The sequence below is a fragment of the Aulostomus chinensis genome, chromosome 2 (genome assembly GCF_037954235.1).
Source record: "Aulostomus chinensis isolate RoL2024-O1b breed Wild chromosome 2, RoL_Achi_v1.0, whole genome shotgun sequence".
NCBI classification, from domain to species: Eukaryota; Metazoa; Chordata; class Actinopteri; order Syngnathiformes; family Aulostomidae; genus Aulostomus; species Aulostomus chinensis.
Genome location: NC_141321.1, coordinates 30,736,561 through 30,746,343, shown reverse-complemented (window position 1 = coordinate 30,746,343; position 9,783 = coordinate 30,736,561). Strand labels below are relative to the sequence as shown.

General features: G+C 42.7%; 1 long non-coding RNA gene across 1 annotated transcript; it reads right to left on the bottom strand.

Moving 5' to 3' along the window:
- Nucleotides 1-9,106: 9,106 nt before the first annotated feature.
- LOC147269719 (uncharacterized) lies at nucleotides 9,107-9,783 on the bottom strand. The gene is made up of 3 exons (XR_015111566.1): nucleotides 9,722-9,783; nucleotides 9,539-9,610; nucleotides 9,107-9,249 (listed from the first exon to the last, which is right to left on the bottom strand). It is a non-coding gene; the product is annotated as an uncharacterized LOC147269719 (long non-coding RNA).

The window sequence follows — 9,783 nt, the reverse complement described above, 5'->3', positions numbered from 1 at the left end:
CTTGAAATGGCAACACAAGTGTTTCCAGAGAGCACTTACAGGTCATGAACATGCCTGGATATGCTTGTTTTTTGTTTTGGGGTTTTTTTTTTTCATTATTTTGATGGTTGGATTTTTAAACTGAAGCAATAATGTTTAACATTTTGCACATTTTTTAATGCTATGTGTGGTAAATTTATTAATTTTCCTGTTTATTTTATTCAAATCTGTTTTTTAATTCCTATTTTACTCAAATATTGTCACACGCTCATTAGTTTCACACCTTTATATGTCTTGATTCCATAAATATCAGAAAACGCCACCCGCACAGTTGTTACTTGAAGATCATGGAAACCGAAGATAAACCCAGCAAAACTATACAAAACGTCAGTCTACAAACTTTCAGCCACAGCATCAAGTAAAATCCAACGCCTCCTTCTCCTGTCATAGGCTCAGTGCTTCAAAAATACTTTGACTGAGGGATAAAATCAAACTAAAAAGAGAACGGTTCCAGGCTTTATGGTGAAACTATGAGCAGCTCATTCATTGGCAAACACTCTGTAACCAGGAAGCAGGGATACACAGCACTGAGTCTGGCCAATGAGCTGGCACGGAGGGATTTCAGTCGAATGTGTGTGTGTGTGCGTGTGTGTGGAATGCAGAAGTGGTATTTCTCTAGTCAGGTAGCTTTTAGGTCAACGTTTGTTGGATAGTGAGCATGCAGCTGGGTAAAACAGAGATGGCATCATTTGTCTGTGGTGCCGGAGTTGAGCAAAGCGACGGTAGTTGTGGTCAGTAAACATTATAATCACCTGGAGCAGCTACACTGACTTGTTGCTAATCCTCGGTCTCCTTTAGCTCCCAGCCACTGTAGTGTGTGGCTTTTGTTTTCCAAACTCTGGATTCATGCAGGAGAAAAATGTCTTCATGAATTGAAGACATCAAACGGCGAGTAACTGATGTAACAGGTTTTAGGTGCAGTGTGTTATTGAGCTGTTCAGGCCACTGTAATCAAGGCTGATGGATGTATGTATCTTGCACACACACACACACACACACACACACACACACACACACACACACACACACACACACACACACACATATTTCACAGGTTCACACAGCTGTTCTTGCAAGGACATTACATCAATTTACATTCATGGTGGACAGTGTAATTCTAACCAAATCATGCCCAGCTCAAAACCTGAAAACACACACACACACACACACACACACACACACACACACACACACACACACACACACACACACACACACACAAACCACACAAACACACACACACGCTGCTGTTTTTGGCCCAGGCTCACTGGGTTTTCTGGCATGATAATGATATCTATAATAGTGGAATTTCCAAGTGGCCTGCTTTGGAAAACAGGCTGATAATTCAATTAGAGTTTGGCACCCCATTGCCAGACATTAGTTGCATTAGTAAATGACTCCCACCATAACAAAGGTCTTGCTTAGACAGCAGCTGCCTGGAACTGGCAGGAGAGCAGAAAGGAGACCAGAGTCCAGTGCCCTTGTTTGAACTGCTATTCATCCCACAGCAGTCACACTGTAACACAGTTTATGTGCTGGTCTGGAACCCGAGAAGCTGTACCCCTCATACTCCCAGTCACATGCTTTAGTTTATATAATTTCTTCCTTATAATCTCCCTCCTCTTTACGTGCAGATTCACATGGATTCATCTTATAAATATTTGATTTTTTTTTCCCCCAGGCAGCCACTATTTTTCATACCAACATCAGTGTGTGCAGACTTGATACCTACCTGATCGTCACTCCTTGGAGAACGCTTTTGTTTTCAATTTCTTGCAGTTTATCTCACTCACACAAGCATTAAAACATGAATTTAACAGTTCAACTCTTTTCGTCCATTATTCCACAAGACGTTGCATGACATGTTTGGAACTGGAGTCTCACTCCACAGCCTCACGGCCTTGGGTCTCTCCATGTCCGTGTCCTTTGAAAGTCCATCGTTTTTTGTTTTGTTTTTATTTGTTAATTTAAGAGTGAAATAGTTGGATGAACCTTCAGGCTTCATCACTGAATGCTAACTCATCAATGCTGAGAATCGGGCCTACGACTTTCCTGTCAATTGCAAACTTGATGGTGTTGCTAGCTTGCTGAGACCATCCTTATCTTGCGAGTGCAAGATCTGAGCCCTGTCCTTAGATAGGAGTGGTTCCGGATGGAGCTGCATATGGATGGTCTCATCCATAACTAGTTCCTTGTATGAACCAGGAGAGGGTCATGGGTGGGGAAGGGGAAGGGGCGCAGGGGAAGGCTGAACACACACCCCTGTGGAACGCTGCTGTTCAGGATGAGGTTGGAGGATACGTGTGTTCCCAGATTGGGGGTTAGTCAATATTCAAGTAAAGCCATATTTGTGAGAGAATGCACAAAAAAATATCCGTTACATAAAATGCAAATTAATATGCCATAATTTTTCATGCGAACATCGTGTGCGACTGCTGGTATGTGCATATGCGTGCAACTGTGTGTCTGAGAGATCTCCAGGTGTGAGGTGGAACAGTGGGTGGGGAATCAGGCGGGAAACTTCCCTCTGAAAAAAAGGTTTCACAGACAGTTGAAAGGAGTTTTGATTGATGGCAATCAGGAAACATAAGGCAAATGTTTTGGCATTTCATTTGATCGTTTTGATGGATTCATCCAGAGGGAAGTCGGGCATTTCCTCAGCAGTTCCATCTATAAATCTTCTGTGACGTGAAAGTTAGAAAGTACGCTAGAGGAAATCAAGGCTTCCAGACTGGACTCACACACGACTATGTAAAAGAATCCACACAGAGTTTGCCCATCCTATTGACAGGAACAACACACTTCCTGCTGGGTCACGAAAAGTTGTTGATAAAACAAGGGCTTATAATTAAACCTGGCGCTGCTCTCAACGGTATTTATGTTTTGTGCTCAACCCTCATTTATTGTAATATAGGTTACATTCATCATTGTGTGCGCATTGCTCTGTTGCATAACTGGGAATCGTAAATTCCTGTTGACTCATTCAGCTTTCAACGAAGGCAAAGGCTGATATCGGTCAGTCTACATGGATTTTTAGGGTGATATGAGGTCATTTTTCATGCGTAATCAGGTGAGAGGACACCTGACCCTGGACAGTTTGTCAGTCCAACATATAGAGACAGAGAACCATCCACACTCACAGGCGGTTGAAAGTCTTCACTTAACAAGCCTGTTTTTGGGATGTGAAAGGACACCAAAGCACCTTTAGAGAACCCATGCAGACTTGAGGGGAGGCCGCTGGGTTGGAACCCAGCTCTTTCTTGTTGCTATCCGCCACACCACCACACCACCTAGGGGACTGAGCATGTCTCAAGACAACCAGGAATGTTGATACTCTCTCTGATAATTATACTGCTGTGGAAAGGTGGAAGGTGTGTGTTCCTTTCTCTGACGTTTCCTGGATGGGTGAAACAATGCAAATGCATCCAACGAAAGCAGGAAACCAGTCAGGACTACATCGTCCTCGATGATTGTCTCCTTCATCTTAACAAAACTACTGGGCTGTTCCAACACCAAGGTTCAGCTCGGCAAAATGAGCCAAAAACTCAAAAGCAGTTAGTTTTGTTTTGTTTTGTGTTTTATGTTGGCAACGCAAGAAATGGCTGGTGGATGCAGCAATGACCAAGCAGTAAAAACAGATGAGAGATAAAAGAGCCACTGTGTTACATACTGTAGATGTGATTGAATAGTGTGTGTGTGTGTGTGTGTGTCTGTGTTTGTGTGTCTGTGAGTGTGTGTGTGTGTGTGTGTGTGTGTGTGTGTGTGCAGCAGGTAGATTCTTGGGGCACTAGTCAAGTTGAAATGACAGATCGACATCGAGAGATCATGCAAAACAGCAGAAAAAGAGGAGTGACAGTCACCAAAGAAATAGAACTCATATGGTGGTAAATTAATTTCAAAATTACGGTACACAGGGTTAAAAGAGTCTGTGTTTATTGCTAAGCACAGCCAAGTGAATCAGCTCACTAAAACGAGCCAAAAGTCCCGTCAGTAACCGTAACCCCCGCCTGTTGCTTCACATTGTTGAACCAGGGAATTCCTGTGCTCACCACTGAGAAGGATCCTAATTGATTTACAATGGAAATGTTTCCGCTGTGGTAATGTCATGTATTTTGTGTAACTTTACCCTGTTACAGAAATATGGCGAGCCTTTGTTGTGGTCTGGAGGAGGACTGTGCCCATTGTTGACCCTCAGAGTTAATTTCAGAACCCTGCATCTTTGACGAGATATATTGTTTGTTACATCATTCCTAAGAGCATGTTTGTCTGTTACTTGAGCTTCATTATCATCATACCTACAGTTACTGATGGAAAACCAGTCTGGAACTACCAAACGTTCACGATACATCTGCCTCAGCCGAGCTGACGGCTGCTCTGTTATTGCCATTCAAAGCCACCTTTCGTTTGGGTGGAACACCTTGAATGACAGAGAGAAGGAACTTGAGCAACTGCTGCCATTCACAAAAGTTTTCATTCATCTGTGTCTGGGCGTGGCTCGGAGGTTGTTTGTGTGCTCACTAGGGACTTCAGCGCTCAGTGACTTATCCGTACATGACTTGATTCTTCTGTTCAGTGTATACTTTTACAGTCTCTTAATTGCTGCGTCATAGTCACATGGACACATTGTCTTACTGAAGAGATACGGATGACTGAGTATTTTCATGTACATGACATGTACTTTTACACAGCCAAGATGATGCACACACCATGTGCTTTCCTTCGTTTCTTTACAGCTAAATCATTCTCAGGGTTTGTCGGTGTATAAAATGCCATATTGAGACAAGTTTTTAAAGTCTTGCACTCACCACTTCATCTCACAGTCAAATCTCCCTAACTTGAAAGCACATTATGCATGCCTGAACCCCTTATTATGATTGCTCGAAAGCATATACGTTAGTCACCGTGGTGCGCAGTCAGGCTGTGGGAATGGGAATGCATACCTGCATGCTTACTCACTGGCCTTTAAGAACACACAAGAAACCGGTGTAATAACATGAAGCCTGGCTTTAGCCTGGAGTTGTACCTTCATAATTTGAGTTTATCACCCAGGTTATGGTGAAACAACAAAGTGTGGCAACAACAACCCCATGAATCTTACAACTTATGACATTTTTACTGTAATACACACACAGGTTACACAAGAGGTCAAGTCATTCCTCTGTGTACTGGCAGAGCGTGCACTCACCATTTTAGCATCCATTTAGAGGCTGAATCATGCGCGTAATAGAATCCCGAGCTACAGTAATGATTAAAGTATCACTTCTTCTTTCATTTTGTTAAATCAGCCCACCCAGCAACATAATACTCTGACGCCAGAAGTCTGAGTCTGGTTACTAATAAATATGCATTGTGGTGATATTGTACACAATGTGGAGATGAATCTAAAACAGTGACTTCCAAATGTGAAATAGCAAGATCCTCTGATGCTTGATAGTGCTAATGTCACGCTAATGCTCTTGATGTAGCGGCGCAAAGTTGTAGTACCAGAGAACATCTTTGTGAGAGAACAGTTCAAGTTACAGAAAGGTAAAGTGAAACCATTTTACATTTTTGAGCCTGAAACAAGATCAGGGCAATGGCGGAGCAAAAGTGGCCTCCATTGTGGTGACCGGAGTCAGGTACCCCTCACATGTGAATCAATACCAGCACCGCTGCAGAACCCAGAGCTTGGTATCGGTACCCAACCTTTTTATTTGTTTATTTGTTTATTTTTTTTATATCATATGCTCTTTCGACTGTGAACATTGTGAACTCAAGGCAGCCATTTGTGAGAACTGTAAGGCAAAATTAACTTTTTGGGTAAAGTATCACATTACGTGAATAACAAATTATTATTAATAATTATAATTATTGTGTTCAATAAAAGTTTACCTTAAAATTATCACAACCTACCACACATCACATGTAGCAAAATAGCAAAGATCCTCAGTGTGAACAAATAAAAAGCAGCAGGACAATCACCTGAGGCCAAGCACTAACATATTCAGCATGCTTCTGTGATAGAACTGCCCTTATGATTGCTCAATTATACCTAGAAACTGAGAACTGGTGTGAGATCAAATCAAACTAATTTCTCACCTGATCAGCAAGGTAATGGGCTCTTGGCAAATCTATTTGTAACCTCCTTTAAAGAGGCGCTGGAGGGAAGACTGGGTGAACATTGAGTCCTGTTACTACAAGTACAAATGACGCCATGAGTACTTTGTTTTTTTTTCTTACCCAATCCAAAGTATAGTATCAAATGTACCAGGAGCCTCCTGGTTATGAATCATATTAGATGTTTTTATTAAGTATGCTTGTGTGAATGCAGACAGCCGCAGAGCCCGGAGGAGGTGTTACTTTAAACATTCAAATGAGAAGGAGTGGGAAAGGAGGCATGTAGGAGAAGTGTTTACGAGATGCTCACATCCCAGAGATGGGCGGATGACAAGCCACGCTGCCCTGCAGGGATCAAAGTTTATCTAAGCCAGGTTACACCCATCGGCAACAAACAATCAGGCTCCTCCATGTGTGTCATTCTCACACATGCTCACGTCTCCGGTTTATGCCATACACACCTGCAACAGCGAGAGCGCACACATACACACAGACACAAACACACACACACACACACACACACACACACACACACATCAGTAAGCATTGCGACATATTGTACATGCCAGGTGTGGCAGTTCTTTCTGTGATTTCTGTCGTGCCTCTTTAACATTCCCATATCATGGTCACCATCTTTAATCTCCTGCTGTGTGAGGGCTGGCGAGGTTACACGCTGTTGGATTACTGCCTTTTCTTATCACACATGCAAACAAGACACATACAGTGACTCTTCACTCACTTCTGTGCTTTTTCAGTATGAGGGCACGTTGCTGTGCATTTGCACGTACACACACACACACGCACACGCACGCACACCTGATGTGCCGAACACTTCTTTTCATCTGCCTCCTTGTCTCTCACTGTGTTGTACAAAACATGTTGAGACACAGAAGTGTTGAAGTGCCTCATACAATTAAATCTACCCCTGCCAGAACTAACAGCGGGCCAGTGGCTGTGTAAATTACCCCTCTGTCCAGTGACTAAGTCAGCAGCCCTGTCGGCCATGGTGTCGTCATCCCGCCTCTGTTCTCCCACTGCGTGTAATGAATCCAATGTGTCTGAGCCCTGGCATGCACAAATGATTAACTGGTGGCAAAGAGAACTGATTAAGGAGATAAAGCTTGGCACACAATATCCTCAGTGCTACACGTGTACCTGCATAACCAGAGCTTCCTCACGCGAGGGAACTATTCATCTTTTCCAGTCATTCTGTTTGAATTCACCTCCTCTGCCCAGGTTTATTGACTGCGGATCATAGTAGAGGTGTTCAAATCATAATTTCCATATTTGATCACTGAGTCTTTCAGTCTCATTTGTGCAATTAGACTACAACTCAGCGACAGGCTTAAAGAGCTGGACCATAGTCTGCAGCCACATAAAGAAAACTCGCTGTGTCTGAAGAGACTGAAAAATACTTGAATTTATGTTCAAGTATTTGAGAAGAAAAGTATAAGCAATGTAGAAGACATGTGTTAGTCCATATGTACAGCAGGAGTAGCAGATAGAGTGATGTGTGACTTGAAGTGAGATTTCACCCAAAAAATGTATTTAGTCTCTCAGGTCTAACAAATGAGAGTCCAGAGCTCACAGAGACAACCACTTCGCTACGGTTAGCCATCATTCACCATTAGCTTCAAGCTAAATATATGTGGTTGGCTCTCTCTGCAGTCTGGAGTCAAAAAGTAGTGGCACAGGAGGGAGAAAATAAACTTCTGAGCTTTAGCGGTGTTTTAGTACTCAGCATAATGTGCATAGAACACAGTTGGTAGTTTTCTGAGGTGCTCAGAAATACACACAAATGAGACTGACTTGGGCAGAATTCATTAACATGAGATATTAGTCGATGACTCGGTGTGCCGCTGGTAGAGATCAAGGACATTCGCACGGATTCTTCCCGTCCCCGTAAAAAGCTGCACTCTCTGGGATATAAATGAAGGCTCCAAACCAGCGTCTACCCAGGAGACGGGACGTCTTACTCTTCCTCTTAGACGAGGTTTGAAGTCATATTCAGCAGCTCAAAACGTAATGGTGGTTATCAAAACTTGCTGGTGTTTAAACCTTTGATCAAAGTCACCACAATGAGTCTGGCATGCATAATTGTACACCAACAAACATGCACAAGTAGAAAAACAGCCCTGGTATAAGCAATCGCAACTGCCAGGTCAAGTTCTCACAACACAACTGATAACTTGTGGCATAATTGTGCCAAGAACCAACATGAGGAAAAATAAGAAGGTAAAACCAGTATTCCACATGTAAAACTATAAGTCAAGAAGTCAAGAGATGTAAATATTAAATAGAAATATACAATATGTTTGATTTTAATACAAGGAAGTTGCACAGTTTATATGGTAATATGCAAAGTACTATGAAGTATGAGGAAAATATGTTCACTTGTACTATGGTTAAATAAAATGAACAACGTTTTTTTTTAGCTGTGTCTCTGGGAAGCACAGCGGGCCACGTTTCCTCTGTCACATGAGGAGTCGTCGACTTCATCAAATCCTGTCTTCAGATAAGCGGTTGAAGATGGAGGGATGAATTGTTGCGAAGTCCTCCAATACCTGTTTGGTCACTGTGAACCAGATGTAAAACATTTTCTTTTTTACATCTGATTTCCTTCTCTTTCTCTCTGAAACACACACACGCGCGCGCGCACGCACGCACACACAGATATGCACGCGCACACAGTAAGAAAAGAAACAAGTTGAGAAGGACATTCTTTTTCAGTACTGTTATTGTACTGCTTTAACTGCTTTGATTCAATAAAAGGGACCGGGACCCTCGGGATGGGAGCAGCCCACTGATCCCTTCAGATAGATTACTAGCTACAACACACACCAGCAGAAACCTCCCTCCAACATGTGTGTTTGCACACACCAGATAGCAACAGGTATTTAGGTACAGGCCACCTTAATCAGTTCTAACAAAAGATGGCCCTGCACGATTGTATTTAGTCCTTTACCCTGTAGACACTGCAGCTGCACCTCCAGGAGGCAGGAGGTCGGCTCTCCATCAGCTCCATTGCTTGGCTGCATCACCTTTGTCCCAGCATGCATTGAGGTCGACTGGCATTTGAATTCCACAAACAGGAAATCACAGAAAGTCTACTGTCTGCAAAAGAAATAAATAGCATTTATTCATACTTTGTATATGTTTTTTGGTTAACGGCACTCTAGTTTACACATAAAATGTACCCATATTGATCATGATTCTCGGTCCCGCCCACTCCTGTTGACTTTTTTGCTTGCATGTGATGAATCGTGAAATTGGTTCCCACTCACAAGAAAATGTCAACATCTAGCGCAGAAATGTTACACCGTCATGTGTAAGTACAAAAGAAGGACACAAAAAAGTACACAAAGACACAAGGGGGGCGTTAAAAGCAGCAGAGGTGACTTACATGTTGCTCAAAAGAGCTCAAAATATCATGAATCCACATGCTGGGGCGCCATTACACCGGCTTTGTTTGGTTCTGTATAAACAAGCAAAGCGTTTATTGGTGAGTCCATTTTTGTGGCACCATTGTGGAATCTGGATGTAAAAGAGACTCTTGTTTGTTTACACGGAACCAAAGAACACCTACCGTCGGGTCAGAGGACAAACAAACTGTTCCTCCATTCCAACTTTGTCTATTTTTCTACTCAC